The sequence below is a fragment of the Gossypium arboreum genome, unplaced genomic scaffold (genome assembly GCF_025698485.1).
Source record: "Gossypium arboreum isolate Shixiya-1 unplaced genomic scaffold, ASM2569848v2 Contig00365, whole genome shotgun sequence".
NCBI classification, from domain to species: Eukaryota; Viridiplantae; Streptophyta; class Magnoliopsida; order Malvales; family Malvaceae; genus Gossypium; species Gossypium arboreum.
Window position 1 is genome coordinate 7,501 of NW_026440481.1, and position 20,865 is coordinate 28,365.

Consider the following 20,865-nt stretch of genomic DNA (forward strand, 5'->3'; position numbering starts at 1 on the left):
TCTATTATAGATAGAATATATAGATAGAAATGGATCTTGTTGTGTTCTGGAATCAAAGAAAGATAAGATGTTGAAAAAAGGCTCTTAGGTTGTAACTTGAAATAAATGTCTTTCTCTTTATTTCCCAGAAGATTGAATATTTATTCTTGAGTCCAAATAAATATGAAATAAAAGAAATCGTATTCCAATTTCATCTCTATCAATTTTAATATCAGAATAGTGGATATAGTCACGATTCAATGGGTTAGATCCACTTACTTTTTCTTTTGTTGATTTCTAATCTTTACAATTCTTTACAATGGATTTGATTGGAATAATCTAATTCAAAATCAAACAAAATAGAAATATATATTTGTCCTTCAAGAGACGCTTATCATTATTCATTATAATTTCAACTTTCTTTTAGAATTACTCTCTAACTCATTAGAATAATAACTTATTAGAGTTAAATTATACAATTTCTAATTCAATTATTATACATATAGTTGGGTTTTATTACCAATAAAACAACATCCCTAGTATTCAATATGAATACTACCATTTCATAGGAGTTTTATGAAAAAAAAAGTCAAAAGCCCTTATCAGTTTGAACCGATGACTTACGCCTTACCATGGCGTTACTCTACCACTGAGTTAAAAGGGCGGTTCGATTCAATTACTGAATGAATTAGTAGACGGATAAGATCTATTTATATATATAAGTATGCAGTAGACTCATAGTGGCTAGTAGCTCTCAGGAATGAGAATTCTAATTTACTTAACGTGTAGAGGTAAAATGGTTTTATTGGTATTGGGTTTGATAAATATCAATGCAATGAATTGTTTCAAGGCCAATCATAATTGGCTTATCAGAACAGAACGAAATTCATTTATTTGATTAATACAGGTACCTTAGCAATTCGACATAGATCCAATCTATTTATCGAAACATGTGATGAAGGGATTTGCTTTGTCCACCGAACCCAATTTTTAGTTTTTAGAAAAAACACACACACATAATTTTCGATAACTTCTTGCTGCCTCTTCAAAAATTCCCGATTTACTTTTTAAATTTACCGGCTTAGTGTGAGATAGAAACATGCCTGTCTCGTCGTAATAATGAGGTGAATCAATGAATGAAAGTGGAAAAATGAAGGTTAACTCCCTTTTTATGTTTATATTAAACCAATCACTGATCTTATACTTTATTATTAATATAATCTAGTTTCTTTTATAATATCTATTTATTTCTATTTTTATAATATCTATTTATTTCTAATAAATATTTATATAATAGATTGAATTTATCTAATTTATTTCTATATCGAATAGAGTGGCGATGAATGATTTACTGAGTATAAATCGTGAATCTAAAATGGAAAATCATAAAAGATGGAAAAAGCTCTCGGCTCTAGTCATTCCATTATATTGACAATTTCAAAAAACTGCTCATACTATGAGCATAGTATGGTCGCGGTCAGGCAAGTATGCCCCCATCTCTAGCAGTTCAGGACACCTCTCTTTCAAGGGAGGCAGCGGGGATTCGACTTCCCTGGGGGTAGGGTACTACGAAAGGAAGTTGATCATGGATTATCAATAAACCTAGAATTGATTCTTCCTGGGTCGATGCCCAGAGCGTTTAATAGGGACGGACTGTAAATTCGTTGGCAATATGTACGCTGGTTCAAATCCAGCTCGGCCCAATAATTCGCTGATCCGCCATAACCTAAAATGCCCATTTTTGTATTTTGTTTTCCCAGCCAAACAAAAATTGGGAAGAATAAAAAAGTCAATTTTGTGATATATCCATCCCTACCGCTATTTGTTTTTTATTTTGTTCTATTTATTTAGTTGTTCCCAAATTATGACCTTGATAACGCTCTAGATTCATATCAGGATCATTAAATAGAAAGTTTAATGAAAAGAAAAGAGTAAATAAACAAAGAAGACTCTTTTTTGTTTTCATTTTCAAATTGATTGATCGATTTATTTGGCAATAACGAAAGGATTCCTAGTAACTAGTAATCCGCGTCGCTCTCACTCAAAGTGCATACCATATGGATATCAATATATTACTCGCGCCTTTGTTTGTTACAACCCAGCTGAATCTAAAATCTAAATAGAAAATGGCTGAATGAAATCATAAGACTATCTCTGTACACTTTTCTTTATTTCCTGGGATTGTAGTTCAATTGGTCAGAGCACCGCCCTGTCAAGGCGGAAGCTGCAGGTTCAAGCCCGTCAGTCCCGACGGATAAAATTTTAAAATACATCAATAGATCCTCCGTTTTCTGTCAAAGGGATACAAATGACAGAATTTCATTCCCAACGATATCTTTATCTTTTTTATTTATTTTCCTTTCTCTTTTGTTGGGGTTTATTTGGAAACTATTTGTAAACGGTGAAAGTGGAAAAGCAGTCAGATGATACATCATCAGATGATTGTACAAGGAAGGCAGTAGATTATCGAAAGAAAGGGTGGAAAAGAATATATATAAATAAAGGAATTCTTTTGATTGGACCAGGCATCACTTTTTGTATTCGGTGTGGATAAAGATCTTCCTATGTTATACTATTCAATTCTCGACGGTGAATCGATTTGATAGCCTGATATTGTTATTCATGATATTGATCCGATTCGATGTCATTGAAATGTAAATCATTGCATTGAATTTACAAGCGACAAATTTATCATCTCTAAGATTAAATCGAGTTATTGCGAAGTAAAAAAACAATGAAATTATGAGTAAATATTCTCGCATTTATTGCTACAGCGCTGTTCATTCTAGTTCCTACCGCTTTTTACTTATAATATACGTAAAACTGTCAGTCAAAGTGATTAATTTGAATGAAACTTTTTTATCAAGGAGTTAAGAAAAAAGTTCAAATCTCGTCTTAAATAAAATGAATGGACTAGAATCAGCAGTATCCTATAAAACTCGATAGTATGGTAGAAAAAATATGAATCTTTCTACCATACTATCTATATCTATTATTGTAATGTAGAAAGCAAACAATAATATAGATGAATCCACAATATGTATCTTCATACATGTCGATATCAATTAAAGATATGTACTGTACATAGTATCTCAATTTTATTTCTTCGCTTGATCTATTTTATTTGTGTTGATTTCAATTAATCTGAAATAATTGAAGGCAAGTCTTACGATTTTATAATTCTTTCATTTCATGGATTTGATTTTTTGGTGGATACCGAGATTCCTATTAAAATAATCAGAAATGAAGGAAAAATGGAATGGAATAAGCATATATTAATTAAATTAATAAAAAAAAAACCAAGTAATCTTTTTGAACATTCCAAAAGTAATTCGTTGAGCAACTGACAGATGATCAAAGTTCTATGGTAACTTTCTTCGTATTTCGTTTCGAAAAAGGGTATACCCTGCCGATTTTGAATTTAACTTCTTTGATCCATGATATGAAATGAGTCAATAAAGCATTTCATAAATGAAATTCAAATAAAACAGGGGGTAAGTGTCTAATATGTGACTACACTAAGGCAAGATCTTATTAAAATGAAATTAAATAAAAAAAAGACTTTTTTTTCTCTTTGAACAGTAAAGAGGGAGAAATAAAACAAGCAAATACAGAAAACAAAGGGTTCCTTGTCCTCATTGTCCGTTCATAACTCTGGTAAACTGGTTCATCAAAATAGAAAATTTAGGAAGAATTCTTTTTTTATTGCCTATCATCCGGATCCTTTTACTTTCGAAATACGAACATGGGATTATTGAAATGTTTATTTGATTTTGATTGAAAAGGTGTTATTCATAGAATACATTACTCCACTAGAATCCAAAATTTCGAAATGAAGACTAATAAAATAGTTAAAATAAAAAAGGCTTTGCAAAACGATCAGAAACAATTGATACGGTTTGATTCCTCAACCCCAATTAGGAGTACCCTAGAGCCACTTCTTCCCATACTACAGTGAAAGGAAAATGTAAAGACTACCATTAAACAGCCAAGCAAGACTTACTATATCATGTGTATTATGTCCCTATCTCTATGAATATAGAAACAAATATGAAGAATTCAATTTTTCCATTATTGTTCACTAATAATAGTGTAATTACTGGCGCAGAGTCAAAAAGAAAGGGAATTGTGACACGCCACCGTTGATGAATCACTTCGATAAATCCGCTTATAACAAGCTCTTATATGATTTCGGTAAAATCGAAACCATTAAGCAACAAAATGCGCAGTAACACTTTTGGAAGTATCAAAGAATGTTACTCACATGTATCAATAATAAGACATTCTTTCTTTTGGTGTCCTCATTAAGTAAAAGCCAATTATCTATCAATCTAATATTAATTGGATGCCTGAACACTCAGAGACTTTCATCCGTCTGTATACAAAGTATCTTTAACCCTTCTACAACCATTCATTAGTTAATTAGACACTCCGTTATCAATCTAATTCAAGACTCCTCTAGTAGCCACTCCATTAGTGAGGGGCTCCATATCAAGATTACTGATTCCTTCCACTACTTTAGTTTTCCTTGAATCCTAGACGTTAGACGTTGGATTTCGAGTTTTTTTTGATCAGGCGCACCCGGTTTGAACTGGGGAATAAAGGTTTGCAGTCCCCGCCTTACCGCTCAGCCATGTCATAAAGGTTACAAACAAAAAAGGAAGTATCTCCTTTTCATTTTAGATCAGGGATCCATACTTCAATTGGTTATAGTATCTCAAGACACACAATATCAAAAACTTTCCCTTTCTTTTCTATTGAAAAAGAAAATGTGGATTCTCAGTTACAAAGTAAAAATTCAGGACAAATAAATTGGAACATTAACTATTGACTGCAAATTTATGGACGATTCTTCTTCACTTGTCTTTTTCTAATGGTATAAGAAAATAAAACTGGATACATAACTAAATTGATTTTTTTAATAAAAAACTTTCTTAATTTCAAGTATATTATAATAACAGCAATTATCAGTCTATATAAACCCCAGAGCATAAGTTGTTACACAGTTATAGTTATCTAATGAGGTATTTTATCTATAGATATGATGTCCATAGGAATCAGCAAAGAAATTATCGTGTTTCAATTTTCATTGAATAGATTAAAATAAAGAAAAATAGAATTTTTGATAGAGCACGCATGTCTTGTCTCCATTAGAGCGTTATAATGGAATAAAGAAAGACATATATAAATGAAATGCTATATCTGCACCTGTTTAATAAATAGAAGTTTACTATTACTTCAATCATATTCTAAATATTCTACTAAAATAAAAAACTAAAAGTGGGTAAAAACATCTATCTTCTCTGCGAATCGTTTTTTGAACAATGGAGTCCATGAAAAATTAAGCGCTAGAAAAATCAACTCTCTATATATATATTTTATGATTATTTTGTCTTTATCTCAACGAACAGATCAAATCAGAATTCCTTTCATTTTCTGGTATTCAATCGGATTGGAATATGTAATATCATAATAATGGTAGAAATTGAATTATTTTTTATATTCTATACAAAAACAAAACTCCATGCGGCTAAATGGCATTTATCAATTCTTTTCTGTATCTGTTTGTTATAAATATAAATTAAAATTTGAGTATAATTTTCTTCTTCCGTTCATACGCATTTCATATTTCATACATTCCACATATATTATATGGTATATGGAGTTAGATAAAATTTCATGTGATTCAGTAAACAGAATGAAATTCAATTCCATCATTATTAGATTCGTAGGATTCGATGAAGAATGAAAAAGAATGGGATTTTTGAGAAATGAAATTAAAATGTCGGGGATGAAAATAAATGTCTACAATACCTGGGTTGAATCAGATACAATTTGAAGGATTTTGTGGGTTCATGGATCGGGGCTTAACAGAAGAACTTTATAAGTTTCCAAAATTGAAGATACAGAGCAAGAAATTGAATTTCAATTATTTGTGGAAACATATCAATTGGTGGAACCGTTGATAAAAAGGGATGCTGTATATGAATCACTCACATATTCTTCTGAATTATATGTATCCGCAGGATTAATTTGGAAAACCAGTAAGGATATGCAAGAACAAACAATTTTTATTGGAATTCCTAATGAACTCCTCAGAACTTATAGTAATGGAATATACAAATTGTGATCAATCAAATATTGCAAAGCCCCAGTATCTATTATCGATCAGAATTGGATCATAACGGAATTTCGGTCTATACTGGTACCATAATATCAGATTGGGAGGAGGTTAGAATTAGAGATTGATGAAAAGCAAGGATATGGGCTCGTGTAAGTAGGAAACAGAAAATATCTATTCTAGTTCTATCATCAGCTATGGGTTCGAATCTAAGAAATTCTAGAATGTTTGCTACCTGAGATTTTCTTGTCTTTCCTGACCGATAAGGAAAAAAAAAAAAATTGGGTCAAAAATGCCATTTGGAGTTTTATCAACAATTTTCTTGTGTAGGCGGGATCAGTATTTTCTGAATCCTATGTAAGGAATTACAAAGAAATTCTTTCAGCAAAGATGTGAATTAGGAAGGATTGGTCGACGAAATATGAACCAAGATTGAATCTTAATATACCTCAGAACAATACATTTTTGTTACCGCGAGATATATTGGCAGCTGCGGATCGTTTGATTGGAATGAAATTTGGAATGGGTACACTTGACGATATAGAATCATTTGAAAATAAGCGTATTCGTTCTGTAGCGGATCTCTTACAAGATCAATTCGGATTGGCTCTGGTTCGTTTAGAAAATGTAGTTAGAGGAACTATATGCGGAGCAATTAGGCATAAATTGATACCGACTCCTCAGAATTTGGTAACTTCGACTCCATTAACAACCATATGAATCCTTTCGGATTACACCCATTGTCTCAAGTTTTGGATCGAACAAATCCATTGACACAAATAGTGCATGGAAGAAAATTGAGTTATTTGGGCCCCAAAAGATTGACCGGACGAACTACTAATTTTCAGATTTGAGTTATCAATCCTAGTCACTATGGACGCATTTGCCCAATTGACACGTCTGTAGGGATCAATGGTGGACTTATCGGATCCTTAGCAATTCATGCCAGGATTGGTCATTGGGGTCTCTAAATCCATTTATAAAATCTTTGAGATCAAAAAAGCACAGATGCTTTATTTATCCCCAAGTCGAGATGAATATTATATGGTGGCAGCGAAATTCTGGCCTTGAATCAGGGTATTCAGGAAGAACAGGTTGTTCCGGCTCGATACCGCCAAAATTCCTGACTATTGCATGGAACAAGTTCATCTTCGAAGTATTTTCCTTTTCAATATTTTCTATTGGAGCTTCCTCATTCCTTTTATCGAGCATAATGACGCGAATCAGGCTTTAATGAGTTCTAATATGCAACGCCAAGCAGTTCCGCTTTCTCGTTCCGAAGTGCATTGTTGGAACTGGGTTGGAACGCCAAGTGGCTCTAGATTCAGGAGTTCCCGCTATAGCCGATCACGAGGAAAGATCATTTCCACCGATACTGACAAGATTATTTTATCGGGCAATGGAATGCTCTAGGCATTCCATTGAATTGTATCAACGTTCAACAAAAATACTTGTATGCATCAAACTGCCCGGGTTCGGCGGGGTAAATGCATTAAAAAGGGGCAAATTTTAGCGGACGGTGCCGCTACGGTTGGTGGCGAACTCGCTTTGGGCAAAAACGTACTAGTAGCTTATGCCATGGGAAGGTTACAATTTTGAGGATGCGGTACTCATTAGCGAGCGTCTAGTATATGAAGATATTTATACTTCTTTTCACATACGAAAATGTAAATTCAGACTCATGTGACAAGCCAAGGTCCTGAAAGAATCACTAACGAAATACCGCACCTAGAAGCCCATTTACTCCACAATTTAACAAAATGGAATTGTGATGCTGGGATCTTGGGTGGACACAGGCGATATTTTAGTAGGTGAAATTAACGCCTCAGGTGGCGAAAGAATCATCGTATGCTCCAGAAGATAGATTATTACGGGCCATACTTGGGATTCAGGTATCCACTTCAAAAGGAAACTGTCTAAAATTACCTATAGGTGGGAGGGTCAGTCATCGATGTGAGATGGGTCCAGAAAAAGGGGTTCTAGTTATAATCCGGAAACGATTCGTGTCTATATTTCAAACATGAAATCAAAGTAGGCGATAAAGTAGCCGGAAGGCATGGAAAAGGATCATTTCAAAATTTTACCTAGACAGGATATGCCTTATTTGCAGACGGAAGACCTGTTGATATGGTCTTCAACCCATTAGGAGTACCTTCACAGAATGAATGTAGGACAGCTATTTGAATGCTCGCTTGGGTTAGCAGGAGTCTACTAGATAGACATTATCGAATAGCACCATTTGATGAGAGATATGAACAAGAGGCTGAGAAAACTAGTGTTTTCGAATTATATCAAACCAGTAAGCAAACAGCGAATCCATGGGTATTTGAACCCGAATATCCAGGAAAAAGCCGAATATTTGATGGAAGAACAGGAGGCCCTTTGAGCAACCTGTTATAATAGGAAAACCTTATATCTTGAAATTAATTCATCAAGTTGATGATAAAATACATGGGCGTTCAGTGGACATTATACTTGTTACACAACAACCACTTAGAGGAAGGTCCAAGCAAGGAGGACAACGGGTAGGAGAAATGGAGGTTTGGGCTCTAGAGGGATTTGGTGTTGCTCATATTTTACAGAAATGTACTTATAAATCTGATCATATTAGAGCTCGCCAAAGTACTTGGGACTACGATCATTGGAGGAACAATACCTAAACCGAAGATGCTCAGAATCTTTTCGATTGCTCGTCAAAGTTACGATCTTTGGCTCTGGAACTGAATCATTTCCTTGTATCTGAGAAGAACTTCCAGATTAATAGGAAGGAAGCTTAATCAGAATGAATCAGAAGTTTCATGTAGCAGCAGGAAATTTTGAGGCATGGGTGGGATCCTTTACATGTAAGGCCGATTGCTCATGCAATTTGGGATCCTCATTTTGGTCAACCGGCGGTGGAAGCTTTTACTAGAGGGGCGCTCCTGGTCCAGTGAATATCGCTTACTCTGGTGTTTATCAGTGGTGGTATACAATCGGGTTACGTACTAATGAAGATCTTTATACTGGAGCCCTTTTCTATTATTTCTTTCTGCTCTATCCTTAATAGCGGGTTGGTTACACCTACAACCGAGGAAACCGAGCGTTTCGTGGTTCAAAAACATGAATCTCGTCTCAATCATCATTTGTCAGGACTATTCGGAGTAAGTTCCTTGGCTTGGACAGGGCACTTGGTCCATGTCCTATTCCTGGATCCAGGGAATATGTTCGATGGAATAATTTCTTAGATGTATTACCGCATCCCCAAGGTTAGGCCCATTTTTTCAGGTCAGTGGAATCTTTATGCTCAAAACCCCGATTCAAGTAGTCATTTTATTTGGTACCTAGGATCAGGAACTGCCATTCTAACCCTTCTCGGGGTTCCATCCACAAACCAAAGTTTATGGTTGACTGATATTGCACCCATCATTTAGCTATTGCAATTCTTTTCCTAATAGCAGGTCACATGTATAGAACTAACTTGGAATTGGTCACAGTATAAAGATCTTTTAGAAGCACATATTCCTCCGGGAGGACGATTGGGGCAGGGCATAAGGGTCTTTATGACACAATCAATAATTCGATTCATTTCAATTAGGCCTTGCTCTAGCTTCTTTAGGGGTTATTACGTCCTTGGTAGCTCAACACATGTACTCTTTACCTGCTTATGCGTTCATAGCACAAGACTTTACTACTCAAGCTGCGTTATATACCCATCACCAATACATCGCAGGATTCATCATGACAGGAGCTTTTGCCCACGGGCTATATTTTTATTAGAATTACAATCCGGAACAGAATGAGGATAATGTATTGGCAGAATGTTAGACCATAAAGAAGCTATCATATCCCATTTAAGTTGGGCCAGCCTCTTTCTGGGATTCCATACTTTGGGACTTTATGTCCATAATGATGTCATGCTTGCTTTTGGGACTCGGAGAAACAAATCTTGATCGAACCCATATTTGCCCAATGGATCAATCTGCTCATGGTAAAACTTCATACGGGTTCGATGTGCTTTTATCTTCAACGAATGGCCCAGCATTCAATGCGGGTCAAGCATATATGGTTGCCTGGCTGGTTAAATGCTGTTAATGAAAATAGTAATTCCTATTCTTAACAATGGGTCCTGGAGACTTCTTGGTTCATCATGCTATTGCTCTGGGTTTACATACAACTACATTGATCTTAGTAAGGCGCTTTAGATGCGCGCGGTTCCAAGTTAATGCCGGATAAAAGGATTTCGGTTATAGTTTTCCTTGCGATGGTCCGGGGCGAGGGTACTTGTGATATTTCGGCGTGGGACGCATTTTGGCAGTTTCTGGATGTTAAATACCATTGGATGGGTTACTTTTGGCATTGAAACACATCACATTATGGCAGGTAACGTCTCACAGTTTAATGAATCTTCCACTTATTTGATGGGATGGTTGAGATTATCTGTTTAAACTCTTCACAACTTATCAATGGGTATAACCCATTTGGTATGAATAGTTATCAGTCTGGGCGTGGATGTTCTTATTTGGACATCTTGTTTGGGCTGGATTTATGTTCTTAATTTCTTGGCGCGGATATTGGCAAAAATTGATCGAAACTTTAGCATGGGCTCATGAACGCACACCTTTAGCTAATTTGATTCGATGGAGAGATAAACCAGTGGCTCTTTCTATTGTTGCAGGCAAGATTGGTTGGATTAGCCACTTTTCTGTAGGTTATATATTTACTTATGCGGCTTTCTTGATTGCCTCTACATCAGGCAAATTGGTTAATTCCTATGTTATGCTTGTATCTGCGATAATATCATCTCTTTCGATGGAGAGGGGTATGCCCCCTCTATTTCTACATCTAGGATCCGACTTGTATCATTGATAATAATAGGAACTGAACCATTATGGCAAAGAAAGTTTGATTCATAGGGAAGAAGAGGCAAAATTGGAACAAATATCATTTGATTCGTCGATCCTCAAAAAGAAATAAAGCAAGTTCCGTCGTTGGTGAAATGGAAAATTCATGGAAAGTTACAATCCTCACCAAAATAGCGCACCACGTCTTCATCGACGTTGCTTTTCGACCGGAAGACCGAGCTAACTATCGAGACTTTGGACTATCCGGACACATACTTCGTGAAATGGTTGCATGTTTGTTGCCGGGGCAACAAGATCAAGTTGGTAAGATTAAATATCCCTTACTTTTCTATTTATTTCTATGATCGATGATCATAGGGGCCCTTACCATTCTGTATAAATAGGCTATTCTATTTGTACATATATGGAAGAGCGCATTCAATCTTCATTTGTCCATTAGTTTGGTTTCTTTTCATCGCGGGATAGAGCAGTTTGGTAGCTCGCAAGGCTCATAACCGAGGTCATGGGTTCAAATCCGTTCCCGCAACATTACATTTTTGACAAAAAAATTAGCTTGACCCTATTAACTAGTCATTTTTTCTTTTGAGGGTTGTATTATATTCCAATTCCAGTCAACTATTTACAGTCTATAACGAATCTTTTATCCTCTTATCTTAAATACATTTGCCCTGGGCGGATGGCAGGAATCGAACCCGCGTCTTCTCATAGCAAAGAAATTTTACCATTCGACTATATCCATTTTCGTTCTTGATTCTTGATACGAAAGAATATTTGGTCAGAACTAGGACAGATACTTTCTTCAGTTCAGGGCGATTTTATCAATTCACTACTAAACCAATTAACAATCGAAATTATATAACAATTCAAATGCTTATCAATTAATCAAATTACAAGTTATTAATTAATATTAATTTATATTATTTGTTAATAATATTAAGAATATTAAGTAATTAATAATATTTATATTATTATATTAATATATTTCGATTTATAAATCTATATTTCTATATTATTTATTTTATTATTCTATATTATTATATTATCTATTTATAATTTATATATTATTTTATATATTATTATATATATTTTTATATATTTTTATTTCTATTTAGTTATTATTTTATTTCTATTTAGTTATTTATTTTATTTCTATTTAGTTATTATTTAGTTATTATTTATATTTAGTATATTTAGAATTTATTATTATTTAATATTTAATTTAAGTTAAATAGAAAAAATTAATAATTTAATTTAAGTATAATTAAAATAAATTATTAATTTATTTTCATTTTTTATTATGATTTCGATTTATTATTTTCTTTTTCATTCATCATTCAAATTCTATTTATTTCATTCAAGTTACATTACAGATTACAGAGTTTATTGACCCCCCTCTAATTTTTTTTATTTTCATTTTGGCAACATACTTCTATATTATTGAATGTGTCTCAAAATCTGAAAAATTCGTGGGAGGGTCATTTTGAATCAGAATGGATAGATTCAGAAATAAGAGAATTAAGGATACCCACTAGAAAAACTAATCCAATCCATAAAGATGTACCGGAAAATACAATATTTTTTTATTACTCAACCAACCATCAGGGAAGCAAATACAACAGGTACACTAATCAGTAAGATTGACGAAGTAGCAATTAATGCAAAACAGCCAATTGGAAAGCAATAGTCATGTTCTAATCCTCAAGCTACCAACAAAGAACTATACCATTTGATCCTCTATGATATTGACCAAAAAATTAATAAAATGCAAGGTAGAGGATTTTACCATGAATCGATTGATTCTATGACTTATTTCAACCCTTTAACCGCTTTTATTCGGACATGGGGTCGAGGGTGATTTTTATTTCACGTTCACAAATAGGCATGCTAGATTATGCATTTCATCTATCTATATACAGATAAATAGATTGACCTATAGGTTCACACGATATCTTTCTATACATAGTGATGGTATCAACTCATATGGCCATGTTCGATTCGGTGGAATAAAAATAAAAGAAATTAGCTTTCGGAGAGATGGCTGAGTGGTTGATAGCTCCGGTCTTGAAAACCGGTATAGTTCGAAACAAAAGAACTATCAGGTTCGAATCCTCTCTCTCCTTTTGCTCGATGAATAGATTTCTTTCTTTATTGCTTTCCTGGCTACTGTAATTAAGAATCTTAATATTAATAAAGGTAATGGCTCGGCTGGGTGGAATAGCCGAGCAGAAAAAAATATTTAGATAGAAAATGAGTTGAAACGAAAGGAAAACAGAATACTTTTAAATATCACCTGATTCCTTCAATATATATAGTGTAATCAAATTGATTCCTACCTTAAGCATTGGATCTCTGTCTCAGTTATCTCAGTTAAGAGGTCATGGAAGTGAGGCTCAAAATCACGATCAATTCCTTTTCAAATCCCGCTGCGGCTGCTGAGCTCTTCCGTGCCATAAATGACCCACGAATAGGAAAATCCTAGAACAAAATGAGAGGTAGCTAACCAACTTCTCAGAACATATAATTAACTGCATTGATCTCATTAGCACATACCTACAAATTTAAAGACCCTAAAGGGCATGCGTCATATATTCGCAGAACGCCGTTCTTGCCAAGGTTGTATGTCTTTTCAACCTACTCAAGTCCAAACCATTGGGACCTCTTAGAGTTCTAACCAAGGAGCACGCAGATCCCAAAAACATAGTTTCCCCTCAAAATGACTTCTCCGGTCGGGAACGCATTAGATACCTAACCCAGTAGGCCCTGAGCGGATCCCACGTTAGCCCCAGACGTTGGTCTCTAACTAGAAAAGTAAATGCTTGAGCTTGAAGCTTCTGGTCCAGTGGGCCCGTAAAACTCACTAGGATAAGCGGTATTATTGAACCAGACAAAGCAACAAGCAATGAAACCAAAAACGGATAAAGCACCTAAACTATAAGACAAATGGCCTCTCCCGACCATACAAGTGCACGGCGAGCCCATGCAAAGGTTTGGTTAAGATATGCCAGATTCACCAAATATACAAATGGAACCTAACCATACATGTCCTCAATTATATCTTCAAATCGTCCACACTAACAATCCACCCTTCGCCTCCAAGGGCGATTTTAGTAAATAACCAAATATAACACTTGGGCTAAGAGTCAAGTTGGTAATTTTCTTACATCTCCCCTCGGAGCCCAGGTATCATATACATACCCCAAAATAAAGAGCCTTGAATACTGAAGAAAGCACCTATACCTAGCAAAATTAAGTGAATACCCAAAATTGTGGTCATTTATTTCTATCTTTCCATACATAACCGAAAATGGAAAAAGATTCTTCAAAGTTTCAGGTCCCAAGTGCATGATAAATACATAAAAGCCCAATACAGCAGAGGAAATTAAGTGAAGTGTCCAGATACAAAGTATGGAAGGTGTCTATAACTTCTCCCCAGACCCTACCCCCCAGCCTAGAGTAGCTGGTGGGGAAGTAAATTAATCTTAAATACATGGGTTTTCTGGGACAAAATGACCACTTCGAATAGGTTCATTGCTCCGGCCCAGAATACGATTAATCCGGCATAGGCTACGAGCCCCAATAGTTTACCGGATAAATTGATAAGCCAGCATTCCGGCCACCAAGCAAACAAGTGGTTTCTTGGTCACGACAGCTAAAGCTAAAGTTCCATTAAAGAGCGTTTCCACGGGGTAGAACCTCCTCAGAATATAAAGGTTTCATGAGGCTGATCTTGAGCCTGTCAACTGAATACCTTCGTTTAAGAATATTTTTGTGTAGAAAGTCTCAAATTCAGGATCTTCTGCTGCACGGTTTCCTGGAAACAGAAGTCATAGGCACGTAGGTTCAGAGCCAGACCGACTACTCAAGAGCACTCATCCATAAACCGGTTACTGGTACAAATAACATAAAAGTGTAACCAACGTTATTGGAAAAAGCAACCCCAAGATTTGGGACCAAAAGCAGTTGCGGTGACCATTGAATAAGTTTCTTCGGCTTGAGTTGGGTTAAAAGCACGGAATGTATTTGCACCATCACCATCTTCAAATAAAGTATTCTCTACGGTAGCACCATGAATAGCGCATACAGAGCCGCGCCCAATACAACAGCAACTCCATCATGAGAAATGGGTTCAATGTCCAATTATGAAATCCTTGGAAAAGGAGGATGAATCGAAATGCTGCTACACCAAAACAGGCGCAAAGAACCAACCAGACTGACCTAGTGGATAAATCAGGAATACAGAAACAAAAGCAGCAATTGGACAGAGATAGGTGCGTTATAAGGTCATAATTGAACAGATCGCGCAAGTTCAAATTGACGTAACACCATAATATAAAACCGGTCAGCGCGCGTGAAGAGCAACAAATGTCCACAGACCACCTAATTGACACAACGAGTAAAATCTCCTTGCTTCAGGACCCCATAGTAACAACAAAGAATGTACTAAACTATTAGCAGGGGGTAGAAACTGCGGCGGTTAAGAAATTGCAGCCTTCAAATAGGGCTGGCCAATCCATGGTATACCACGAGTTACAAAGGTTGTGCCTGTAAACCCCCTAGAGCAGAAATAGGCACAAGGAAAGAGCAATAGGCCGGACCAACCTACAAAACAGAAACGGTCCCTACATGTGAGTCATCCATAATATCAAATAAATCATTTCATCTTTGGTAAATTTACAAGGGCTATAGTCTGCAATCCTCCTATTCAACTACTTCAACCATTTCCGAGCACCTTATGTTATGGGGGCGCTGGGGGATTCGATTTTTTATGTATGATTTGATTTCTCGTGCACTGCCCCTTATAATTAATTGGTTTCGAATATAAAAAAATATTTTCTTGTATTGGTCCATAACCTGACTTAGGTAAATCCATGAACTCAATTCGTTTATTCTTTTCTATTTTACTAGTCGTCTGAACCATGAATTGTCTTGTACCATCAATCAGATAGATGAATTTTGAACGAACTCTTCAATTCAAGAAGAAGCGATCCCTTCTCTCGCTAGTTGATCCCCAGATCTACCTCCCCTCCATCAACTAATCTTATTCTTGGATCTTGTTCGTGAAATTGATAAAATCAATATTTTTATGTATTTTTCTATGTGTATTAAATTACTATAGTCTGATATATTTCCTTCATTTTATTTCTTTTATTTATTGTTTTCTTTCTCATATTTCCTTCAGATGAATATAAAACAAAAAACTCCAGAGGCTATTTTTCATTTCACGGGTCGAAATCCACTTCGAATCTTTTCTATTTACTTTATGTATATCAGAAAAGATTCAAGTTCTATTTTCAATCTAATACAATATTTAATAATATTAAATTAAATAATAGGAGACTCAAAATGAAAGTTTCTTTTCGCACTCACTCTCCATCACATTGGCAGAACAAAGTGTCATATGTATCGATATGGAAATATTTGATATGTGAACATGATTTGATTTAGGTTTCTATCTATTATAGATAGAATATATAGATAGAAATGGATCTTGTTGTGTTCTGGAATCAAAGAAAGATAAGATGTTGAAAAAAGGCTCTTAGGTTGTAACTTGAAATAAATGTCTTTCTCTTTATTTCCCAGAAGATTGAATATTTATTCTTGAGTCCAAATAAATATGAAATAAAAGAAATCGTATTCCAATTTCATCTCTATCAATTTTAATATCAGAATAGTGGATATAGTCACGATTCAATGGGTTAGATCCACTTACTTTTTCTTTTGTTGATTTCTAATCTTTACAATTCTTTACAATGGATTTGATTGGAATAATCTAATTCAAAATCAAACAAAATAGAAATATATATTTGTCCTTCAAGAGACGCTTATCATTATTCATTATAATTTCAACTTTCTTTTAGAATTACTCTCTAACTCATTAGAATAATAACTTATTAGAGTTAAATTATACAATTTCTAATTCAATTATTATACATATAGTTGGGTTTTATTACCAATAAAACAACATCCCTAGTATTCAATATGAATACTACCATTTCATAGGAGTTTTATGAAAAAAAAAGTCAAAAGCCCTTATCAGTTTGAACCGATGACTTACGCCTTACCATGGCGTTACTCTACCACTGAGTTAAAAGGGCGGTTCGATTCAATTACTGAATGAATTAGTAGACGGATAAGATCTATTTATATATATAAGTATGCAGTAGACTCATAGTGGCTAGTAGCTCTCAGGAATGAGAATTCTAATTTACTTAACGTGTAGAGGTAAAATGGTTTTATTGGTATTGGGTTTGATAAATATCAATGCAATGAATTGTTTCAAGGCCAATCATAATTGGCTTATCAGAACAGAACGAAATTCATTTATTTGATTAATACAGGTACCTTAGCAATTCGACATAGATCCAATCTATTTATCGAAACATGTGATGAAGGGATTTGCTTTGTCCACCGAACCCAATTTTTAGTTTTTAGAAAAAACACACACACATAATTTTCGATAACTTCTTGCTGCCTCTTCAAAAATTCCCGATTTACTTTTTAAATTTACCGGCTTAGTGTGAGATAGAAACATGCCTGTCTCGTCGTAATAATGAGGTGAATCAATGAATGAAAGTGGAAAAATGAAGGTTAACTCCCTTTTTATGTTTATATTAAACCAATCACTGATCTTATACTTTATTATTAATATAATCTAGTTTCTTTTATAATATCTATTTATTTCTATTTTTATAATATCTATTTATTTCTAATAAATATTTATATAATAGATTGAATTTATCTAATTTATTTCTATATCGAATAGAGTGGCGATGAATGATTTACTGAGTATAAATCGTGAATCTAAAATGGAAAATCATAAAAGATGGAAAAAGCTCTCGGCTCTAGTCATTCCATTATATTGACAATTTCAAAAAACTGCTCATACTATGAGCATAGTATGGTCGCGGTCAGGCAAGTATGCCCCCATCTCTAGCAGTTCAGGACACCTCTCTTTCAAGGGAGGCAGCGGGGATTCGACTTCCCTGGGGGTAGGGTACTACGAAAGGAAGTTGATCATGGATTATCAATAAACCTAGAATTGATTCTTCCTGGGTCGATGCCCAGAGCGTTTAATAGGGACGGACTGTAAATTCGTTGGCAATATGTACGCTGGTTCAAATCCAGCTCGGCCCAATAATTCGCTGATCCGCCATAACCTAAAATGCCCATTTTTGTATTTTGTTTTCCCAGCCAAACAAAAATTGGGAAGAATAAAAAAGTCAATTTTGTGATATATCCATCCCTACCGCTATTTGTTTTTTATTTTGTTCTATTTATTTAGTTGTTCCCAAATTATGACCTTGATAACGCTCTAGATTCATATCAGGATCATTAAATAGAAAGTTTAATGAAAAGAAAAGAGTAAATAAACAAAGAAGACTCTTTTTTGTTTTCATTTTCAAATTGATTGATCGATTTATTTGGCAATAACGAAAGGATTCCTAGTAACTAGTAATCCGCGTCGCTCTCACTCAAAGTGCATACCATATGGATATCAATATATTACTCGCGCCTTTGTTTGTTACAACCCAGCTGAATCTAAAATCTAAATAGAAAATGGCTGAATGAAATCATAAGACTATCTCTGTACACTTTTCTTTATTTCCTGGGATTGTAGTTCAATTGGTCAGAGCACCGCCCTGTCAAGGCGGAAGCTGCAGGTTCAAGCCCGTCAGTCCCGACGGATAAAATTTTAAAATACATCAATAGATCCTCCGTTTTCTGTCAAAGGGATACAAATGACAGAATTTCATTCCCAACGATATCTTTATCTTTTTTATTTATTTTCCTTTCTCTTTTGTTGGGGTTTATTTGGAAACTATTTGTAAACGGTGAAAGTGGAAAAGCAGTCAGATGATACATCATCAGATGATTGTACAAGGAAGGCAGTAGATTATCGAAAGAAAGGGTGGAAAAGAATATATATAAATAAAGGAATTATCTTGATTTGTTTTTGTTTATTCAATTTCAATATTATGGTCCTAATTAGAATAGGAATTCTTATGGTATCAATTTAGGGTCTTGATTTTAAAAAAGCTGTTCTTTATATAGATATAGAATGATTCCCATTTCAGTCGATTTCTTCATTCAATTCAATGATTGACCAAAAGAATATTTTTTTTTTCATAAATAATAAAATAAATTGCATGAACTTAGCTCAATCAAATACTGATATTGATGTTTTATTTCTATGCAATGATTTGGTCTAATGAATTCGTCCATTTAGATTTATCCATGTGAGATAATGCTAAATAAAAATAAAGGAAGACAATTTACATTACAAAAAAACGATATAAAAAAAAATGATTAGGAAAAAAGGGGGGGGTAAAATTAGGTATATGGAATCTAATGGCTATAAGACAGCTCTTGTCTATCCTTTGAGGAATAATTCTAGAATCAATTGAATCTAAGACATGAATAGTTGGTTTACGTTATGTAAGAAACAATGTATATGGGATATTAGATTTGACTAGTTATAAAACATATTGACTAGTTATATAGAACTCAAAATATATCTAATCCAACCTACTACTGTGGAGTTAGATAGGTATTCCAATAGAAGAATAGAAGTTCCTCTGTTTCGTCTTTGCTTTGAATTGAACGAATAAAGAGATAAAAAAAACAAAAACGAAGAATTCAAAGCAAAGAATGGGTTGGAAAAAGAAAGGAAGAACAAAGTATGTGCGGATTCAAAAAATCTAGTGGATGGACCTAAAAAAAGATGTCGAAATAGTTCTGACGGTTCAATAATCTTCTCCTTCCATTCGGGTTCTTAGTTACTTCGGCAGGTTGAATCTTAGCGATGGAATAATATAATTAAGTCAAAATTCATTGGATGATTGTATCATTAACCATTTCTTTATTTTGGTGGAGGAACTTATCATGAATCCACTGATTTCTGCCGCTTCCGTTAGCTGCTGGGTTGGCTGTCGGGCTTGCTTCTATTGGACCTGGGTTGGTCAAGGTACTGCGGGCCAAGCTGGAAGGTATCGAGACAACCCGAGGCGGGGAAAAAACGGGTCTTTTTGCAGTTTGGCTTTTATGGAAGCTTTAACAATTTATGGGCTGGTTGTAGCATTGGCACTCTTTTTGCGAATCCTTTGTTTAATCCTATAAACATGAGAATTTTGTATTTTTTTTCTTATTTTTGCTTGGGACTTACTCCTCCTTTTCGAATTTATCAAGATTTCACCTACAATTAATTATTCGTTGGGACAATAATCCATGGAAGGATTAATTTGAGGATGAGGAATTATCACACCGACTCCTTTCTTCCTTCCTTCTTAGTTCAAAGAACCCTTATTTCTCATTTATTGTTTAAAGGGTTTGCAACGAATGAGGTATTTTGCCATTGACATGAAACCTGCCCCTAATTCTAATAAAATTATTATTATTGGGAATTTTCAATTGAAAAAAAAACATTTCAGCTAACTAGATAAATAGAATATATTTTTGACTCCGTTTGAAAAGGTAAATGAAAATTCATTATTTATGAATAATTTTATAAAAATTTAATAATTTATTAAAACAAAAAAAAATACATAGAATTAGAATAATTAGAATAATATAAATATGATAGAATAGAATAAATGGAAAAGGAGTCAAAATATAATACAAAAAAAGAACCGAGTTCTTTTTTTTAGTCTATCTAAAATAAAATAGGAGATCATATGAAAAAATGTAACCGATTCTTTCGTTTCCTTGGGTCATGGCCATCCGCCGGGAGTTTCAGGGTTAATACCGATATTTTAGCAACAAATCCAATAAATCTAAGTGTAGTCCTTGGTGTATTGATCTTTTTTGGAAGAAATTTGGAGTTGTTTATTTCAAAAATATGGATTCACCCAGTTGTACTTTTTCATTATAACTAGGAAAAAAAAGGTGCATGATCCGCAATTACTTCTGAATAAATTTTAAAATCAT

The 20,865-nt window shown here is 34.4% G+C and overlaps 2 pseudogenes; one reads left to right on the forward strand and one right to left on the reverse strand.

Annotated features, from left to right (window-relative positions):
- Positions 1–5,780: 5,780 nt before the first annotated feature.
- On the forward strand, positions 5,781–8,877 carry LOC128288975 (DNA-directed RNA polymerase subunit beta-like; annotated as a pseudogene).
- Positions 8,878–14,607: 5,730 nt separating this feature from the next.
- Positions 14,608–15,591, reverse strand: LOC128288973 (photosystem II D2 protein-like; annotated as a pseudogene).
- Between the last annotated feature and the right edge of the window lie 5,274 nt (positions 15,592–20,865).